At 35.3% G+C, this 23,483-nt stretch overlaps 1 long non-coding RNA gene across 1 annotated transcript in view; it reads right to left on the bottom strand.

Annotated features, from left to right (window-relative positions):
- Window positions 1-23,483, bottom strand: part of LOC150102629 (uncharacterized) — an 86,225-nt gene that overhangs the window by 24,496 nt on the left and 38,246 nt on the right. The window contains exon 4 of the long non-coding RNA XR_016548946.1: window positions 3,231-3,308. This is a non-coding gene — a long non-coding RNA (uncharacterized LOC150102629). The remainder of the gene's footprint in view (window positions 1-3,230; window positions 3,309-23,483) is intronic.

The following is a 23,483-nucleotide window of genomic DNA, read 5'->3' as shown; positions in this document are numbered from 1 at the left end:
TATCTTACACCAGCTACTTAGGTGGCGCTTTTTAGGAAATGTCAGTTACTGTTTAATTTGAGCTTAATGTACTGAAAATGCCTGTGACACACAGGCGAAAATTATACTATTAAATAATCTTTGTACGTGAGTTTTTTCCGTTATTAATTTTGTATCGATATGTCTACTCACGATATACCTCTTTTAAAACTTCTTCAGAGTTGAATTTTTGATCACTGTTATTTCTTTTGGTTTTATGAGACTTATCCAGATGCCTAGGACAAATTAACATAATTTAAGGAACTGTATCGAGTGCTGCTACATTTGTAAAAATCTGATATGGGTATGAAACATCAGTACACTTTCGGCTTATGTACTTGAGTTTTATAAATTAATTTTGCATAATTTCACCAGTACAAATGATCAGATTAAAACCAAAACCGAAATGACAAAATTCAACAAAAATTTAAATACTAAAACTTCATCTAATTCCATCCAGTTGGTGCAAAATTATTACTATCATTCAAAATCATTGGGAAAAATTTTGTCAATACAAATGATCCAATCAACATAAAACTGAATGAGGACATTTTCTCATGTATATGCTAAGTTATATTAAATTCCAACAAGTGAGAGGGCAGAACTACTGCAATATATAATATCATCCTGTTTTGTTCCTTTGTGTCACAGATAGCTAGAATAGCTTGACAAATTTCTATGAGGATTCCAAATGCCAACTTAACATCTTCCACCAGCTAAAGTATCAGAAGAACTCACACAAATAGATGAACAGGCAAATCAAATCTAACAGTTATGTATGCATGAACCTATAAATTAATGAGGTAAAAAAAAAGTTTTTATACAGTTGCTATAACCATTTGATATACAATATGTGAATTGCATGTCAATTTGTATGTCATATAACTGCATTAAATTACAATCAGTTTTACACTAACTTAATTATTAAGAAGTTAATACTTTTCAATCCAAATGTGATCAGATTTCTATCCAATTTTAAGTACAATTAGCTGAACTACAATCTTTGAAAGGACAGCAATAAGAAGGTTTAAGTGTATTACCCCAAATGTGAAAACAGCGTAAGGTCAGGCATATTTAGAATATGCGCAATATTAATAACTGGGTAGGTAAATAGCATCTTCGGCAGAAAATGTTTTTGGAGGGTGAAGAGTTATAGACGCAATGCGAGTGTCAAGAAAGGCAACATTTTATGAAAGCATGAATGCATGATCAGCTATAGATCTAAGTGGAGAAATTCATACTGATTACCACTGATGAACTAGTGGGTTTCTAAGTGGTGACATGAATATTAACAACCATCTTCATTATTTGAGAGAAGACTGAGATGAAGACAATGGGTCAGTAGTATGATGGCATGCTGTACACTGCATGCTTCCTAGGATGAAATTTCAGCCATCTCATATCTAGATCTAATTCAGAACAGAAGTTAGGATAGCCTTTACTAGAGACTCTTTTTATAGTAAAGGCTAGATTCTCTCTCAAAACTCTGAAGGAGATATGATTTTTTTTTTTAGCTGCCTTGGCCCACATGTAATTATCTCTCAGTAAATGTATAAATCAATTTTCCATCCTCTTCATTACACACACTATGAGATATGCATGCACGTTAATAGAAGAGTACATGTCGAGTGCGCCATTACATTCAGCTGTAGCAACAGCATTGACGTTAGAAGAAAAGATGTTTATTGTTGAGCATTATTTTCATTCAGATGGATTCAGTAGAGCTGTCCAAGCCCACGACATGTTTTTGAGCAGGAATGGGTATTCAAAGACAAAGTGAAATGTGCACTCTTTGTAAGACAAAGAGTGCACATTTCAAGCATATAATCTACTGTTGTTAATGCTTTATTCAACCAAGATTCTGCCGATAGTTGCGGATGTGTATATCATCAATTGTAAAACTATATTTCTTTATTAATAAACCTGTTTACTCTATAACATATATCATTGTAATTATTCAGTACTTTTTTTTCCCCACCATACTATACAAATCCTTCTTTCTCTCAAACTCAGGCCAAAGGTCTACAAACTCTACATCATTCCTTCTGAACAACCTCTATGTTGATTTATTTGCTATCAATGTCCTCCTCCTCAATTTCTCTATCATAGAATGGTAGGAGACTTACAATCTTCACCTTCTCACTCTTCATTTTTGTTTCACCAACAACTCATTCACATCTTCCCTCACAGAATACCTCATCTCTGATCATTAGTGCCAACCAACACAATCAGGTCTTTCTCCAAAATTTTTTTGTTCATCTGGATGGCATGACTAATATTAATTTTTATGCCAGGGAAACATGATTTTGCTATACTTTTGTTAAGTGCTTCTCTGATCATAGTCTCCATACATAATTCTCTCCTTACCTTGTTTGTTCACACGATTTTAATTTTTACCTTGGACCACCTGCTTTTTATTCCTCTTAGCCTTACTAATTTCTTGCTGCTTCTGCAACTTTTTGATTTCGCGCTTTGTCCTGTGAAGGATAACATGCAAGTGCACTATTTCCTTATTTAGGTGTATTTCATTATCCTGCATTCCAACACAGCATGTTGAACATTAATTCCAATATTAACATTTTCCATTTTATTGTTGATACTGTCTACTCCTAACATTCGTTTTGTTCTCATAACTGGCACCACTTGCTGGGAAACACATAATACATGCTCATTCACCAGTTTCACTCTCCTTTCATAAATCCTTTAATTTTTGCAACAAATATCTCTCTCACTCACACACACACACACACACACACACACACACACACACACACACACACACACACACACACACACACTGCGCTGTACAAAATCACATAAATTCAAATCACCTGGAGACCAGATAATCTTGAGCAAGCATCATAAAAGCATTTGAATTAACTTCAATTTAATATATTTGACAAAAGTATTAAATAAGGTTATGAGCAATAAAAATGTCAGAAAATGTCCAGAAAAGCTGCTGTCATGGGAGCATTTCAACTGGAAGTAGGAAAAGATTATTTCAAGAGCTAAAACATGACATGAAAATATCAAATTAGAGATATGAGAAAAATAGAGAAACTAAGAACTAATTAGAGAAAAATGAGTGAGTGAGAAACTAAGAACTATTTTGTTAGATAAACAATAGCAACTGCAAAAAATTATTTTTCTGTGCAAAGTCTAGAAATGAAATTTAAATATTAAGTAAGTACAGTAAGTATCATAAGAACAACCTTTTTGGAATGCAAAAGCTTCCCATTTTCTAATTCCACTTCAAACCATCCAGTAACGTTAGGGGTACCATATCCAGTCTAAAAAATAAAAATATTTAGAAACATATTCTTATATTTGTCAATAGTAAATCTGGTTTTAGAAGTACAAAATTTTATAGAATAATCTCAAGTTTCTGGTAATATTTTTAAATGTAAACTTATGTTTTAAACACTAATAATAAATTTAGTTTAATCCTTTATCAAAGTGTGAAGGATTAAACTAAATTGCACCTCAGTCCTGATGATACTTTAGGCGCAAACAAAGTTTGCACCTAAAGTATCTTCAGGACTGAGGCGAAAAACCACCTTTGGTCCACCTTTACCACTTTACTCGTGGTAAAGGTGGACCAAGCTCTCATCACTCATTTACACATCTCCTTGCGGACATGTATAATGCTATGCATTAAGGGAAGGGCCACTACCCAGACCGGTTTCGACCTTTATTGAGGTCTCGTGAGTGGGAGCCAGACCCAGGGGGGGGCGATACCAAGGTGGAAGCAATGGAGAAGTCATATTTACCTATATAAGTTGCCAAAAGGTGTCTCACCTTATTATTAAAATACTCTGGATTTAGAGAAAGATGCTGGAAGTTTTTTTTGCACTAGATTTTATTTTATTTTATTTATTTTTTAATTTATTTAAAAAAAAAAAACTTTGACTGAATAAATACAACTAGATCTTGGTCTTCCTCTGGGTCTCTTTCCTGCCATCTTGGCATCAAACAACTATTTTGCTAACTTTTCCCATTCTGTTTAAGTGGCCATACCACCTTAGATTAGCTCTACTCACATATTCCTGAATGCTGACAGTGTCAAGTTAGTTTCTAATATCTTCCACAATTTTTTCTCAGAATTCTCATATCTGTGATCTCTAGTCTTTGATCAAGTGCTTTATTTCTAACCCAACTCTCATATCTAACTTAAAATTGGTTTGAACACTGTCTTATATACTGCTAGTTTCATGTTTTGGCTAATTACTCTCTTATTCCATATAAATTTATTCAACTGGCTCCCCACCATAATAAGTTTTGTTTATTCTGTTGTCTATTTCCATTTTTAATTTGCCATTTTCACTAAGAACTGTACCTAAATAGCAGAAATATTTTACTTGTTCTACAGTTCTCCATTTAATCACATTATTCATATATCATTATGTGTGAAGTAATCTATACTCATAGCACCTAATGATGCGAGTTTGTTAACAACTCATCTCAAATATCTCGGGAAATTGGAGAGTGTTCAAGGCCTTAGATTTTTCCTTATATTCTTTAAAGAGTAGGTTACACTCACTTGTAAGGTTCCTGGTTAGGAACATTACGAGGTGAGTTACGTTAGCAGTATGGCACCTATACTCTCCTTAATTTGGTTAAGTTACACTTACAAATTCGAAAGCTTATACGTTAACATTTGAGTTCCTTTCAGTTCTCTATGTTCCTACTATTTTCACAGTTTTGATCTTTTTATTGCTGATTTTCATGCCAAATTTGTTACAGCTGTTATGCAATTTAGTTAGAGAATCCTGAAGACTTGAACTGGATGTACAGTTGACTCTTGAACAATGCAGAAGTTAGGGGCATCGACCCCACACAGTCAAAAATCTGGGTATAACTTTTGACTCCCCAAAAACTTTACTAATAGCCTACTGTTGACTGAAAGCTTACCGATAACACAAACAGCCAATCAACACATATTTTGTATGTTATATGTATTATATATGGTATTCTTACGATAAAGTAAGCTAGAGAAAAGAAAATGTTATTACGAAAATCATAAGAGAAAATACATTTACAGTACTGTATTTAGCAATACCGTAACTTTACTTCGTCAGTTTACAAGATGAATTGTTGTCTATTTATCAGTACCTACATCAATACTGTTTTATATGATACAAAACACCGTAGATGTTATACATATTAGTAACACTAGACATCAAAAATGAAAAGATAATGTGAAAAAGAAAGTCATATTTATTTACAGGTACAACGATTCATTCACTGATAACGAAGAAGAAGCAATATGATTGCTTTATGGTAGCCTAGTCTATATACTAATGAATGAATTGTTATAAAATTTTTATTTTATGCTAATTAATTAAATAAAACTAATTAAGTAATAAATAATAGTTAATTTTATGCAGTTATGATTTAATAGTGCATCTTTAAGTTTGTTTACATTTCTCTTGAATGCGAATGGTGGCATGTATGGTTTGTATGTGCATAAGTTTTGATAAATTTTAACTTTTTTATAATAGACTTGTGTATATTTTATGATAGTAAATGATAAAATAGACTAGTAACTACATATATTTTATGCATTCATGACATACCTAACTTTTTCTTAAAGTTAATCTGTGAGTTTTTTCAAATTGTCACAAATCTCCAAAAAAATTTTCCAAGATATTTATTGAAAAAAATCCACACAAACCCACATTATTCAAGGGTCAACTGTATTTAGTAGTTCAACATCATCTGCATCAAGCAAAGAGCCAAGTTTGATATTTCTGATTCTAATATCAGGTTTAATGTCCCTTTCTTTCATAATGTAATCCACATAGATGATGAATAAGAGTGAAGATAGTATGCATCTTTGTCTTTGCCATGATTTTACATCAGACTGTCATCCTATATTTACTTCAATTCTAGCTGCTAACTTACAGCTTAAATACTATGTATTGCTTTGTATAATGTTACATTTAACCCATTCAAACTGTGGCGTTTTTTTAAGTACAGATCCTTGTCATATTCCCATGATTTCTCAACTATTTGTTGCAAAGGCCTCTATTTGGCCTAAAATCCAGCTTGTTCATCTCCAAGTATCTCTTCCACAATTTTTCTCAGCATCTTTTCAAGAATGCTTGCATAAATCTTATCTGGAACTTAGTAGAGAAATTCCTCTGTAACTGACACATTCAGCTTTATTCCCCCCCCCCCCTTTTTTTTTTTAAATAGACAGGAACTATGAGAGCTGTACTACATCTGGAATTCGGTCTTCTAACCAGGCCCTTTGAATTATGCAGCACAGCCACTGAAAAATTTTATACTTCCATATTTGAGCATTTATGGTCAAATATCTCCTCCTGCTGCCTTTCCGCATTATTATTAACACCACACACCCATGGAATCTAAAGACTCATCACAATAGGAAAGCACTGTTACACACAAAGTCCATCAAAATGTGCTTTAAACTCAATGTATTTCAATTCATCACAATGTAGGTAAAACATTCCACTGACCAACCACTCTCCATGCAAAAAACCTACTCCTTATGCTCTGCTTGCACCCTCCTTTATACAACTTCCTGGAATGTCTCTTGTTCTACCCTTCTCTCATTCTATGAAAAAATTTTCCCACATTAACCTGGTAACAATACCTTACCAACCTAAACATCTCAATCATATCCACCCTCTCTCCTATCCAAGAAGCTTTACAAATTGCATTTCCTCAATCTGTCTTCAAATTCCACAAGTCAAATTATCACCTAGTCAGTCTCTGGACCCTTTTCAGTATACCCTCATTACCATGAAAACCAGGGGACTAAATCTGTATACAATAACCCATATGAGGCCTGTTCAAGACCTTATACAATTAAACCACAATCTCTTTATTTTTGCACATTAAGTTCCTCTGCATCATTATCATAAATTTATGTGATGACTCCACAACATGTGCAGTGTGACCTCTGAACTTCAGATCCTTGTCCACCACCATTCTAAGATCTCTTGTCTCCTCATCTTCCTCCAAAAGTTTTCCATCAACTCTTACACTTTGCAACACTGAACTGGCATTCCCATACTATTGCTCATCTGTAAGGCCACAACATCTGCTTGATTCCTCATCACTCTCCCCAGTTATATATCATCTGCAAACAGCTGTATATCATCAGTTAAACCATTCCAATATCATTAATATACAAATAAAATTAAGCACCTCAATAACACAATTAGAAGAACGACAGTATATTGCACCTTTTGATTGGAAAAGGCCGGAGCTCGAGTCTCATTGTTATGAGAGGAATCTTTATATAGGCTTTTTCATTTGAATACGAGTTAGCTGATCTCATATAGGAGTAGCAGGGTTTTACCTCCTGGAAACTCTGGTTTTTCATCCCACATACAGGCAAATCAGCAATCAGAACACATGCAATTTACAGACAAGAAATACTGTTGATAGTGGTGATGGGCAGTAGATGGCATTGATTGTAGTTGCATGTAGTAGGAGAATTAACTAGTAGGGTATATGGTTAGAGTGTGTAGCACAATGGAGTAGAGTGCCCTCCCATGATGAGTCCTTGGAGGTATCATGTAATAATGATAAAATAACAATGGTCCCAAAACTAACCCTCGTGGCACACCACTAGTGACTTTCCTCTTTCGAGATAGTGCCTCGATACACAACTTGCTGATACCTATCAGAAATCCATTCTATCATACAATCCTATCTGCTTCAGTTTAATGGACAATCTATCAAAAGCCTTTGCAAAATCTAAGTATGCCACTGTATATGCATCTCCCTCATCCAATATATTCACCTTGCAATAGTACATAAGCAAGTTTATAAAACATGAACTCCCTTTAACACACCCACACTGACAAGCACAAAGAATACCCTTGTTGCCAACCCACTTTTGTAATTTTTCCAATATCTTAATTACAACTCCAGATATACTGTTTGGCTATAATTTGTTGCTTAAGCCTTATCACCATCTTTGTGAAATGGAAAGTTTTGCATTCCTTCCACTCCTTTGGGAGTTGTGCTGTTACAAGACTCTTGTTAAACATGTTAAACATTTCAAGTTTTTTACAGCTTTTGTTACCTCAAGTATTGATATCATTTCTTGGAAATTTTTGCTATTAGCAGTTTTTCAAAAGAATTACTCTGGATATCTAGGATATCCTTATCTTTAGTTTTCATGTCACCATTATCATCTCTGATTCCTTTTAGAGTACACTCCTCCATTTCTAAGCTTTTTCAATAACTTTCAGAACATTTTGCGACCTTCCTGATATTTATGTTCTATATTCATAATTATTGAAGTCATCCCATGACTTTTGTTTAGCTACTTTTTATACATAGCTTAGCTCACTTATATTTTTCTCTGTATTCTTTTAGGACATCTGCCAACTTATTTGCCAGGATTTTCAATACACTTTTTCTTTTCCAGGACTGCTTCTTTAACATCTTGTGTCCAACATGGTGTTATTTTTCTATCCTTGCAGACAACTTCAACACATACCTCTCTAGAGAATCAATGTTTTCTTCAGAGTTTGCCAGTGAGAATCAGAGGTTTGGTTCTTGTTTCCAAACTATTTCATTTTTTTCTTCAATAATGTTCGTATAGACTACAGTTTACTGTAGTCTATATGAACTTTAATTATTTTCAAAACTTTCCTACATATTGTACACGTAAGTTTCTGTGGTTTAGCAGTTCTGTGGGAAGTTTTTGGTATTGAAACCACATTATAATATAAATAAGGAGTTTAATAAAAATAAACAATTAAAAACTTGGCAAGTTTTGTACATTATAAAACTTATATCATCAGGGGTAGTGGTAAATAAACGTTTTACACAACAAAAGCATATTAACAATTAATTACACATATTAGATGTTTTGATAACTTCACAACTGTTAAATATAATTGATAAACCAGAATACAAATGGCAAATTGGTTGCAGTCATGTTCTTGTGGTATCATATGTGCTATATTCTAGGTCCAAGGCAGTTAAATTTTTTGATGAAAGCAGACCATACTTGATGTAAAATTAAGTCTTGATTTTTATTGCATTGTGTAGGGAATCCTAAGAATTTGCAAAGCTTCTTTAAATTTTCTTGTAATTATGGTCAGTATATGACATTTTAGTTTGTTGCCAGAGTACTTGCAGATCTCTCCTGACCTTGCTGTCTGACCTACATAACAAATGTCATAAGAGCAATGAATTTCACAGACTTGATTTTAAAGAAACCTTGCAAATGCTTAGAATACCTACACAATGCATTAAAAATCGAGGCTTAATTTTACATCAAGTATTCTCTGTTTTCATCAAAAATTTAACTGCCACAGACCTAGGATATAAGCACGCATGATACTACAGCATGTGATAGCAACAACTAACAATGTTTCAACAGGCATACAATAATGAATTTACCATTTGTATTCTGGTTTATTAATTATATTTAACAGTTGTGTAGTTATCAAAAATATTTGTGTAATTAATTATTAATAGGCTTTTGTTGTGTAAAACTTATGTACCACTACCCCTGTAATGATGCACGAAACTTGTCAGGTTTTTAATTGCTTATTTTTTTTTTTTTTTTTATTAAACTCCTTATTTATATTATAATGTGGTCTCAATACCGAAAACTTCCCACATTTCCTACATATTGTTTTTTTCAATGTGATATTCATTTTTATTCTACTTAGTACTACGTGATGGTTACTTCCAATTTCAAATCCTCTGTAGATTCTTGTACCAGCATGATGATATCACTATCAACAATGATTTAATCAATGAGGCTTTTCTTATTTCTTATGTCTTCTCTCCAAGTGAACTTGTACATATCTTTATCTTGAAATATGGTGTTAGTAATGATTAATCTGTGTCCTGAGCAGAAGTAGAGTAAATACTTATCATTATTATTAGCCTTGGCCCTTTTTTTTTTTTTTTTTAATTTTCCTAAAATGTTCCTACATGCCTGGTGGTATTCATTTCTTATTCTGCTGTTCAGATTTCCAAAAATCTGATGAATTTTTCCAAAAAATGAAATTAAACTGAATCTTCTCCATTTTCTTGGAAAAATCCATCAGCTTTGTAATTTTTTGTGTGTGACACCTGTATTAACATTAAGTTGATTTAATAACTCACTTATTTTTAGAAAGGCATTTTCCTTTAAGACAATTTTGAATATTTTCAAAATTTTTGGAATCCAAATATGAAAATTCTTTGTAAAGATTACAGTAGTTTAAATATGTTTCATTAAATTATTCTTGTTGAGAGGCTTATACGCTGGTTAAACTGCTACACGCGGTTCCCTAGCCGACATAAACAGCGCTATATCAACACTAGAAAATGAGCTTTCACTTACGCTGAATCACGAGCTTTGGTCGGTCCTACATGACGTCTCGTGTACGGCAGCTATAAAAGAATTTGAACGAGTACGAAGCCGACATATCAACAAGTTTGATAAATTAACAAAGAACTCGGCGCCCAAACTACAAACCAACACTGTTGTTAACCTATCGTCAGCTACCTTAAAGCCAGAAGCACTCCACGCTCTGTCATGTGGTCACAACTTCGCCATTGCTCCTAGGAAATTACCGGCCGAGGAATTAATGATTCAAATTGAATGCGGGATTCGCCAACTTCCTAACCACATCGCCAACGATATCAGATTGGATGTAGCCTGTGTTCTCAACAAAGCAAAACCTCCAAAATCCAACATATCCAGTAGTGAATACAAGGCACTACAAGAATTAAAAAGAAACAAAAAAATAGTGATCACCAAAGCCAATAAGGGAAACGCCACTGTGGTACTTAATCTTAAAGATTACACAGGTAAGCTCAAGGCTTTATTATTAGATCGTTCCACTTACCTCCCCATTGATTACAATCCCACCAACTCACAAATTAGAAAACTCCATAGGCTCCTTAAGAAGGTCACTTCTTGGCCTGTGGAGATTACCAACAGACTAAAACCCTATAACTCTAGACCCTCCCCCGCATATATGGGCTCCCAAAAATACACAAAGATGTGCCATTACGTCCCATAGTGGATGGCATTGATTCCCCCACTTACAAACTAGCCAAGCATTTAGCCAAAGCGCTCTCACACTATACTGGCAATACACCATCACACATAAAAAACTCAGCCCACTTCAAAGCCAGTATAGAAAACCTTACACTCCAACATAATGACATAATGGTCAGTTTTGATGTCTCCTCCCTATTCACGAATGTCCCCCTCAAAGAAACCTTAGAGCTAATCCAAGCTAAATTTCCTCCCGATATCTCAGCCCTATTTCAGTTTACAATGAACTCAGGCTATTTCGTTTGGCAGGAAAAATTCTACAAACAGATAGAGGGGACAGCCATGGGTTCACCACTTTCCCCACCCTTGGCCAACTTCTTCATGGAGATGTTTGAAGACAAAGCCTTAAACTCAGCCCCACAAAAACCTACCATATGGCTTCGCTACGTTGATGATGTTTTCGCTATTTGGCCACATGGCCCGGATTCACTCCTCTCCTTCCTAACACACTTGAACAACCAACACTCTAGAATAAAATTCACCCTGGAAAAAGAGGAAAACAATAACCTCCCCTTCCTAGACACTCTAGTCACCCGCCAACCTGATGGAACCTTGGTTTTCTCAGTTTATAGAAAACCCACCCATACAGGCAGATACATTCACCAACAATCCCCCCCCCCTCACAACAATATGGAGTTATTAAAACATTATTCAACAGGGCAAAAATAATCTGTTCTAATGATCAAGCCCTAACCACTGAACTAAATCACATCCGTGACACTTTCTCAGCCAACAGCTACCCCCTCCAAAAAATCCAAAAAATACTTAACCCAGTTATCCACAACCCACCACCCCCTCCCCTTCACAAAAAAGATTACTCTAAATCTATCACTATTCCCTACATCAGAGGCACCTCGGAAAAAATCAATAAAATCCTAAAAAAACATGACTTGACCACTTGTTACAGACCACATAGAAAACTGGCATCCCTTATCCGCTCCACCAAAGACCAACCACTTCCCCTAGACCTACCTGGTGTATACCAGGTCCCTTGCAGCTGTAAACTGTCCTACTTTGGCCAAACAGGCAGGACAGCAAATATCAGAATCTCAGAACACAAGGATTACATCCGATTTCACCAGTACAGCCACTCTGGGCTTGCAGACCACGCTCTGGATACTCGCCACAGAATAAGATGGAAGAAAGCCACAGTAATACACCGCAGCAAGTTCAAGTATGAAAGACTATTCATGGAATCAGCCTCGGCCCTTAGGAACATGCCAAACCTCAACAAATTTGGATGCATGAAACTGCCCCAAATTTGGGAAACTTTTATCAGAAGAACTTCAGCCCAAAGGCCAAGAACTACCAATATAGCCCACCAGGGGGCACCATCAGGACTTTAGGAAACGCTAGCTTCCTAGCTTCAGTCTCATTTGCTGTTATTAGTACTTGGGTGCACGTGTCTTTGTAGTAAGTTCCCAAGAAGATGGCAACGTGACGTTCGCCGAAATATCGGAAAGTATATATTAAAGTTTATTTAATCTATATTTCTAGTATACGCTGTCAATTCCTTAAATATAAGTTATCATGTTTCATTAAAACAATGTCTATCATTTTTATATTTACATCTTACTGAAGAGGCACTGTCTGAAAATACTGACAATGATGAATGCAATGAAATCCGTAAATCCTGCAAAATCTGCATGTCATGCTGTTATCACGATTGAGGAAATTTAATCTGCATACACTGGCATACCTTATCTTCGACCAAGGTATCCTGTGAGAAGTATTTCTCAAAACTAAAATACATTCTAAACAGACTGAGAAATTGTCTTTATACGGTCTTATCTTGAATTGTTAATGTTATGCAAAAAAGACTTCATAAAATAAATAATGAGGATATTCTTAATGAACTGATGTCAAAAGAAATGTTTTTAAAAATAAATTATAATGCATATAATGTTAATGACGGTAATGTCATGAACAAGACAAAGAGTCTGAGTTTGCATTACAGTATTCCTCAATAAATGACAGGTTCAGACACATTTAAAACGATACCTGCAACCAGTAGTTTAACTACCAATATGCCTTGAGAGTCACAACAGTTATAAACAGGCAATTAAATAATAACAGTTTAAAATTTTAGTACGATTACCAACTAATTTTATTATTGTTATTATTATCATCAGACCTCCAGAGAATCAAGAGGCTCACTGTGGGAGGTTCTATTCTCTCATACACACATAGCTCATCATACCTTGACTTAAATGCATTCACTGTCTACACTCACCACACTTTCAGGAAGTGCATTCTAATCAACCATCTCTCTCCATGCTAAAAAACCTAATCCTCACACCCTCCTTATATAGTTTTTAGGCATGGCCTCTTGTTTTCCCTGATTCCACCCATTCTATGAAAAATCTCATTCACATTAATCTGGTAATTATCCCTTACCAACTTATATGTCTCGATGATGTCCACCTCTATTTCTATCCACTAGGCTCTGCAATATGCACTCCCTTAATCTGCACTGCCATCATATTTTACAATCTAGAGACCTGAAACCACTTTGGTTTATAGTCTATGAGCCTTTCCAATAATTCATCTGCTTTTGAAAACCAGGTGATCAAATCTGAGCACAGTAATCCAAATGAAGTCTGATCAAAGCTTTGTACAATGGAATCATAACATCCTTACTTCTACATGCCAGTGTTCTCTACATAATTGGCATAATCCACTGTGCTGCCCAGGGCCGGTTTTATCATTAGGTGAACCTAGGCAATTGCCTATGGGCACCAAGACTTCGGGGTGCCAGATTTTGCTGCATATAAAACTATATAAAACTAACAGGAACTCCTGTATTCCATAAAATTCATATAAGTAAGTGTACCATTTCTTTACTGGACTTATATACACATCCAGCAAACTTGGATAATATTCTGTCCACCTGCTGAAAGAACATGGATAAGAAGTGTAGTTTGACAGTCATGTCCATTAGAAGGGGGATTAATCCATCACACTGAAAAGACCACTTGATTACTTGGCGTATGTAGATTACCTGTGCAAAATAAGAAATCCTTTCATACTTACTTCACTTCATGTTGTATCATTTTTGGACGATCAATGTCACTATCAATTTTTTGGCTAATTATTTTAATCACCAATACATTTTAAAATTCTCCTTGATTGAAGAACTTGATTGAAGATAATTATTTTTGTCAAACAATTATTTTATAAATTCATGGAAATCTGAATCTAAAAATGAATACAGCCTCCATCTGTTCCTAATTAAATTTTCTTTTTTATTCATAATCTTAGTTCGAAGGTTAGTTCACAGATTGCGCAAAGGTTCGCATTTTTAAATTTTGCTTTATAGAAAATCATATGTAAATCTTGAATCATATCATGTAACACATAATTTTTATAAACGTAATCTGTAGATTTTTACATTTCAACTTTCTTGGTTTCCCCAATCACTCCCTACAAATTGAAATAAATGGCAATTATGAAGTCAACTGTTATGTACATATTTTCGGTATTATGCAACAGTTTTAAAGTAGTGATATTTTCCCTATACTTTATCCTTCGAAACATGTGTAGGTGCATGTGTCAAAATGAAATTTTATTTCCAAAATTTTCATAACAGAATTAATTTGCCTTTAATGGCTAACCCCCTGCCAAAATTATCACTCCTCCCCCCCCACACACACACACGAAAAAAATACTGCTAGATAACATATGTGCACTTTCTTTTTGTTTCAATTCATTACTTTTCCAAAGTAATTGTACTGTTGCAGTTTTAAGCAAAAGACAAAAATAGAAGAATCTCTGATAAAATATCATTGGATATAAATTTTTGATATTAAAAAGACTCACAATCGGAAACCCCAAGTAATGTTTAACAAATATGCGTGACGAATATTTTTATAATTTTATTTTCAATGAAAGAAAGCAAAATATCATATTTATTTCAATAAATGTTATTTAAAAAATATAAGTATTTGACATGATATTTCCAATGCAAACAAACGTTTTGATTATTTATTTTCGCACACATGTGAAATTCGTTTTTTTTTGGGAAGAGACACAATAAATAAATTGTGCAGCAAAAAAAGGGTCAAATATCGTAAGACAGTAAAGAAATTCAAAGTAACACAATGCACATAAAGACAATAATCCGTTAATTCTAGTAGCAAGGCTTATAAGTTGGTCATACATAACTGGTAATTAGCTTGCGGAATTAACAACGCATATAAAGTATATTAATTAAAGGTTACTTTAATAAATAACTTCTATATTTCGGCAACGTCACGTTGCCATCTTCAGGAACATAAAGATATGGTATGTGCACGTAGGCACTAACAAAGGCAAATGAGGAAGAAAGCAAAAAACTGATATTGTTCCTAAAGTCCTAATGGTGCCCTCTGGTGGGCTAATTTGGTTGTCTTGGCAGTTGGGCTGAAGTTCTCATAATGTAAGTCTCCAAATTTGGGGTAGTTTCATGCACCCAAATTTGTTGAGGTTAGGAACGTTTTTTAGAGCTGATGAAGATTCCTTGAATAATCTTTCATATTTAAACTTGCTGCGGTGTATTATTTTTGTTTTCTTCCAACAAATCCTATGGTGGGTATCTAAGGCATGGTCTGCCAGCCTAGAGCGGCTGTACTGGTGAAACCGGATGTAGTCTTTGTGTTCTGAAATCCTGATATTTGTTGTTCTGCCTGTTTGGCCAAAGTAGGACAATTTGCAGCTGCAAGGGACCTGGTATACACCAGGTAGGTCTAGGGGAAGTGGTTGGTCTTTGGTAGAGCAGATAAGGGATGCCAACTTTTTATATGGTCTGTAACAAGAAGTAAGGTCATATTTTCTGAGGATATTGGTTATTTTCTCAGAGGTGCCCTGGATGTAGGGGATGGTGATAGATTGTGGAGGGGGGAGGGGGGGGGGGTTGTGGTTTACTGGTTTTAGTATTTTTTGGATTTTTTGGGGGTTATAGCTATTGGCTAAGAAAGTGTTGTGGATGTGGTTTAGTTCAGTAGTTAGGGCCTTGTCATCTGCACAGAGCTTTCTGTGAAGTAAAACGGTGCTTCAATTTAACACAATTAGGGATTACCTTGTTATCCCGGCAACGTTTTAGGAACATCAGACGATTTAGTTGTCTGGATATCTTCAACCTCATTTTGCCATATTGACAGGCCTTTCGTGCGATTGAATCTCCGTGGATGATCATAATTCTAGTAGCAAGCTTATACGTTAGTCATACATAACTGGTAATTAGCTTACAGAATTAACAACGCATATAAAGTATATTAATTAAAGGTTACTTTAATAAATAACTATAACCCCAAAAAATCCAAAAAATACTAAAACCAGTAAACCACAACCCCCCCCTCCCCCAATAAAGATTACACCAAATCTATCACCATCCCCTACATCCAGGGCACCTCTGAGAAAATAACCAATATCCTCAGAAAATATGACCTTACTTCTTGTTACAGACCATATAAAAAGTTGGCATCCCTTATCTGCTCTACCAAAGACCAATCACTTCCCCTAGACCTAGAAAATGTCACCCTTCTTTATCCAAAAAGGTTTAAAAGGGCTGGCAGGATCTCCCAAAACTGTCAAGAAATTGTGTTCTGGGATATCCTCATGGAAACAATGTGCAAACAACATTCCGAGAAACTACTGAGAGCAACGACAATGAGTGGAATACAAATTGCAGTAACACCTCACAGAACACTCAATTCCAGTAGAGGAGTGATATCAGAATGGGATCTCCTTGAGGTTCCTGATGAGGAGGTATGTTCAGAGCTTAAAGATCAAGGAGTGACAAGTGTGAGGCACATCCTGACACGCAAGGATGGTCGCCTGGTCTCAACCAAGACCATCATCCTTATTTTTGATACACCTAGGCCTCTGACATCTGTAAAAGCAGGGTATCTCAGCTGTCCTGTTAGAATGTATATTCCTTACCCGCTGAGATGCTTTAAATGTCAAAGATATGGACATTCCCAAACTGCCTGTTGTGGTTCTACTACCTGTGCTCAATGTGGTAGTAAAGAACATGAAAATAAATGTTGCTGTGAAAAAAAAAGCTAAATGTGTCAACTGTCAGGGAGATCATCCAGCATACTCTCGTGCATGTCAGAAATGGAAAGATGAAAAAGTGATACAAAAATAAAAACAACAAAACATATCAGGATGCAAAAAGAAAGCTAGCCACCATTACACCTGTTCTACGATCCTCTTATGCTGAAAAAGTAACAATTAAAAAAGTGCCAACAGCAACTCAAACATATATGTCTTCCACCATATCTGAACTTTACGATCATAAGTGCTTGTCTGTTTAGCACATTAATCACAAGACCTATGGCCTTACTCCAGAGACAACTTCAAAAATGGTCCCATTCAATGAAAACTTCAGAGTTTATCCACATGAACAGTGGATAAATATAAATCTGACAAAGGTAAGCCCTCAACCTCTCAAAAACCAGATAAGTCAATAAAAACAGTAGGAAAATTTTTACAATGGAACTGTTGTGGGATCCGCCAGAATATTGACAATATCAAGATGTTGTTGCAGAAACACAAACCTTTCTGTTTCTGTCTACAGGAAACTTACTTAAGACCCAATGAGGACCATACCTTTAGGAATTTCACTGTTTTACATAAGGATAAAACTGGAGATGGTCCTGCTCATGGAGGAGTAGCTATCCTAGTGGGCAGTCATACTCCTTTCCATCAGGTCCAACTTAATACTTCTCTGGAAGCGGTAGCAATTCGTTTCTCAGTGGGATTCCTTATTACAGTATGTTCAATTTATTTACCACCAAATGCTGAGTTAAATGAAATTGATCTTGATAACCTTATTTCGCAACTGCCTGAACCCATACTTTTGCTGGGTGACTTTAATGGTCACAATAATCTATGGGGTAGTGCCAACACTACCCCATATGGAAAATGGACCAGACTGACTGGAACACTTTCTCTCATCTTGCAAATTTAATGCTGATGCCATCAGTCAAACACCTATCAATGAAGCTGTAAAATATATAACAGAATGCATTGTCCAGGCAGCAACAACCTCCATCCCAAAAACCATCTCGATTTCCAGTCTATCAAAAAGACTTGGTGGAACCCAGAATGTCAGGCAGCCAAAACAGATCAACACAGAGCAGGGAGCATATTTCGTAGATACCCCACCGCATCAAATTTAATAACTTTCGAGCATGCTCGAGTCAAAGCATGTTTTGTAAGATGTCAGAGTCAAAAACAATCATGGATCCAATTTACTACATCAATTAATCAAATGACCAGTCCAAAAATTGTATACGATAAAATCTGGAAAATGAAAGGCAGATATAGTAGTACACATTGTTTGTCCACTTTAGACTATAATGGAAATGTTCTTGCTGATCCTAAAGCTATTGCAGATACTTTTGCTAAAATTTCAACAACAGCTTCATATTCTCCGGAATTTTTAATACCGAAAGAGCAGCAAGAGAAACAAAGGCTTAATTTTTCTACCAACACTCTTCAGCCACATAATCAGCCATTTGTCAAGGAGGAACTAAAAAGAGCTCTCCTACAATCTCACCCTAGTGCAGTAGGACCTGATGACATCCATTATGAAATGATAAAACATCTACCATCATCTTCTATGGATCTTCTTCTCTTATTATACAATAGAATACTTGCAGAGGAAGAGTTTCCAAATTCTTGGCATAAATTAATTGTCATTGCTATCCCAAAACCAGGAAAAGATCCAACACAAGCAAATAATTATCGACCCATTGCTCTGACCAACTATCTTTGTAAGATACTAGACAAAATGGTTAATGCCAGACTTCTCTGGTATTTAGAAAGCAACAGTCTTCTTTCCAATACACAATGTGGTTTCCGTAGACATCGATCAACTTTAGACCATTTAGTTTGGTTAGAAACTTGTATAAGAGATACATTTCTGAAGCGAGAACATCTTATCTCTGTTTTTTTTTTTTTTGACATGGAAAAAGCTTATGACACAACCTGGAGATATGGCATATTAAAAGACCTCTATAACCTAGGTCTCAAAGGACACCTCCCTATATTTATTAAAAACTTTCTAAGTCAGAGTGGGAAGTACACTATCTCAACCATATCTTCAAGAATAAGGTGTTCCCCAAGGTTCTGCCTTAAGTGTAACCCTTTTTGCTATTAAAATTAACTCAATCATTGAACAGCTTCCTCCCCACTGTAGACAATGCTCTATATGTTGATGACTTCACAATTTACTGTCACTCACATAACATGAGGGTAATTGAAATATAACTTCAGCAAGCAATTGATCATGTCTCTCTGTGGGCTCTTAATAATGGGTTTAGATTTTCAGCAGAAAAAAGTGTCTGTGTACACTTCTGTTGAAAATGCACTCATCACCCAGATCCTGAACTAAGAATGGGACCTACTGTTATTCCAGTAACTACAGAAACCAAGTTCTTGAGACTCATTTTTGACAGAAAACTCACATTTCTAGCACACATTCATCAACTAAGAGAAAAGTACCAAGGAACTTTGAACCTCCTTCACACTCTATCCTCTACTGGGTAGGATGCTGATCGAGTTTCATTGCTCCATCTTTATCGTGCACTTATACGTTCAAAGCTGGATTATGGGTCCCAAGTCTATGGTTTGGCAGGACAGAAGACCTACGATGGTTGGATTCCATCCATAATCAGGGTATACGGATAGCTACTGGTGCCTTTCGCACCTCACCCACTCCAAGTCTATGTAGAAGCAAATGAACTGGCTCTATCACTTCAACGAAAACAGCTGTCTCTTAATTACGCCCTAAAAATAAAATCTCTCCCAGATCACCCTACATGGAATAGTATCTTCTCTCTGCATTGGGAAGCTCAATATCACACACATCAAACTGCTATACATCCTTTTGGTATGCATATTAAAGAAACTGTGCAAGCTGTTAGTATAAATGTTGACAACATTAGTTACACTAAACATAACAGCATTACTCCATAGCAGGTTTGCACACCATCCTGCAACTTCTCACTTTGTCAGCTACAGAAATCTTATACCCCATCATCCATTTACCTGCAATTGTTTAATGCACACAGAGCAGCACATGCTGATTTCTTACACATCTATACTGATGGTTCAAGAACTAACACCGCTGTTGGCTGTGCTGCTGTTTCCTGACATTATTATCTCAAATCAGATCCCACTTGACAGCAGTAATTATACAGCACAGTTACATGCCATTCAGCTTGCACTTGTGCATATAAAAGAAAACTGCTGCCAAAAGTGTATAATTTATACAGACTCATTCAGCTCTTTACAGACTATCTCTTCTCCTATATATAATCCTCATCCAGTACTTTATGAAGTGCTACTCCTGCTTCACAAAATGAAAATCCTTAATTTCGATGTTCAGTTCTGCTGGATTCCCAGCCACATCGGAATCAAAGGAAATGAGGCTGCAGATGCAGCTGCTACATCAGCCCATACCTTTTCCACATACTATTTGACAGTTCCATATACAGACTACAGACAACTTATAAGATCAAAGTTAATTGCTCAGTGGGAGTTAACATGGCAAGAAACGTCAACAAACAAATTATATAACATTAAACCTGAAATTAAACACTGGCATTCTAGTCAACGTACAAAGACAAAGGAGGAGGAGGTCGTCCTTGCTAGGCTCCGCATAGGTCACAGTCACCTTACGCATTCTCATTTACTGATAGCTGATGATCCCCCCATATGTGAAAAATGCAACACACATCTCACTATTCATCATATTCTGGTAGATTGTCAAAACTTTACATGAGAGAGGAATGAAATTTTCACCTATCTAACCAAGCCATATACACACTCAGGGAAATGCTAGCAGACTCAGGCAAACTGCATCATGTTTTAATTTTTTAGAAAGAATTAATTTGTACAAACACATTTGACCATAAATTTGTTTATATGTAAATTTTTTTTGCTTAACTTAACTTTTATACATGCATATTATTCATTATGTTAAATCTGACCAATTATGTATTACCATAGGCCTTGATCTTGTATATTTGTATCACCCTGCTGTAATTTTGTTAATATGTAAATACCATAATGCTAAACTTAAATTTTATGCATCAATGTGTATAATAATTCCTTTCTGACTCCTTAAGTATTAGTATAATAATGTTTGTTGTAATCTTACTAGATGTAGACACTGCTTTCCTTGACTTGTTTTGTATACACATATGTTAACCTATAGTTATCTATTTATACTTCTGAAACCTCTGCAGTAATTTTGTTTATATGTAGATACTGCATCACTTAACATGCATTTTGTGCATGCATCTTATTTACTACTTTATTTTTCAAATAATCATGTAGTGCTGTAGGACATCTCACCTATTTGTGTACTTTCTAGTAATTGGTTTATATGTATCTAAATTCTGTTTCTACTGCATTGCTAAATTTAATTTTCATCCATGAATACTGTATAATAATCCCTTTTTGCCTATTTTTGTACTGTTATAATGGCATCTATTATAATCTTACATATATGTAGATACTGCATTCCTTGGCTTAGTGTTTCATATATTATGTATTAACTTATATTGTTAACTATTTTTGCACTACTGTAATAACCTCTGACCTCGTGTGTTGCTGTGCCCTCTGCAGCAGTTCTGTTTACCTAGAGATGCTGCTTTGTGAAACTATTTTTCTGTAAATGCTAATGTTGTAACCTTTAGTATGGCACAGTATGACCTTTGTGGTTGTTGTGCCAAATAAACTATAAACCAACCAACCAACCAACCTCAGAATATTTCCACTATAAAATATTTATTCATAAAAAATGCTTAGAAAACTAAAATGACAAATTCCAAGAACTTCTCGCAGAACACAGTTTGGGAAACTCTGGTACACATAGTGTACATGGAAGTAATGTAGTATGCCATTAAAAATAACTTCGTAAAATGTTTTAAATCGGTAACTAAATTATTTCATTCTGGTGAGTGATTTTTTAAAATAGTTAGCCATAAAAATGTATAGATAGAAAATTTTTAAAATCTGTAACATTTATTTTTAAGATGTATATAGGCACACTAATCGAATTTGGGTATCGAAAAAATAACACACTAATTATTGCATAGAGACAACATATAGGGGCGCCTAAATTTTCTTTGTCTGGGGGTATCAGATACTCTCGCACCGGCCCTGGTGCTGCCCCCCCCCCCCCCAATTTTAGCAAAATGTACCAAAAATTTCATGTCTCAAATCACCATCACTTCCGGATCTTTCATCTCCCCCCCAACTCCTCCAAAATATTCCCACAATCTTATACTCTGCATACAATCTTTGCTTCTCAAATTTTAAAAGCTTACACTTTGTTACATTAAACTGGCATCCCTACACCCTTGCCCATTCACCCGGTCTATTCAGGTTCTCTTGCAAGGCTACATCATCTGTTTTCTCTAACTTTGCATCAATCTGCAAACAATTGTATATCACTGTTCAAGTCTTCCTCAATGTAATTTACATACAAATTCAATTACAACAATGGACTCTAAACAGACCCCTGGGGCGCATCACTAGTGACTTTTCTCTTTTGGGATATCACTTTCCTTACAGAACCTGCTGATACTATCAGAGAGCCAATCTCCAATCCAATACACTAATCTACCATCCAACACCATATATTCCATTTTTGCAATTTACTACGAGTAGATTTGTTTGATTTATAATAACAGATTTTCAGCTCATATGCAATTGTTTAATTTATGCTAGTTGTATTTCCTCTACACATTTTATATGACTAATAGCATCATTGGGAAGTTACTTAACATAAATAAAAAAAAATGACAAAAAATTAAACATTTTCCAACAGCAGTTAATAACTATAGTTGAAAAGACTGGAACGATAGGCTAATCACGAGTATCATTAGGCACGTTACGTGCAATCACTCCACTGTTATGTAAACTCTGTATGTGATTGTAAGCATAGGACAGGTCTTTAATTTTACACATGTTAATTAATGATTTCCAGAGTTCCTGAAGGATCATTCCTTGATTTTTATTCGTATGCAAACATGATTTCTATTTATATAATGATTTAAATAATGATTTCTATTTAGTATACAAATGACCTTAGAGGACGCCTTGAACAACTTGTCGAAGTAATTCTCTTTTAAGTATGGCATGAAAAATGCTTGCCAAGGTTTTTAATATACCGTGTGATGTTCTTTGAGGATGTGCACTGTGAGTCTTGCTGTTAGTTTTCAATGTTGCCCATATGTTCTTTGTTGTGGATTTCGAAACTTCTCCCAGTCTGATCTATGTATATCTTCCCACAAGAGCACAGAATCTTGTATATACCCAGATGTTTATAAAATGGAACACTTTGTCTTTAGGGGAGTGTAGAAAGCTTTGTAAGTTGTTGACTGGTTTGAATGCCATTCTGATGTTGATTGCT

This window comes from Typopeltis vanoorti, chromosome 10, assembly GCF_054136105.1.
Source record: "Typopeltis vanoorti isolate ZY-2024b chromosome 10, IOZ_Tvanoo_1.0, whole genome shotgun sequence".
Classification (NCBI taxonomy): domain Eukaryota; kingdom Metazoa; phylum Arthropoda; class Arachnida; order Uropygi; family Thelyphonidae; genus Typopeltis; species Typopeltis vanoorti.
The sequence above is the reverse complement of the archived record's forward strand: the minus strand, read 5'-3'. Positions and strand labels throughout refer to the sequence as shown.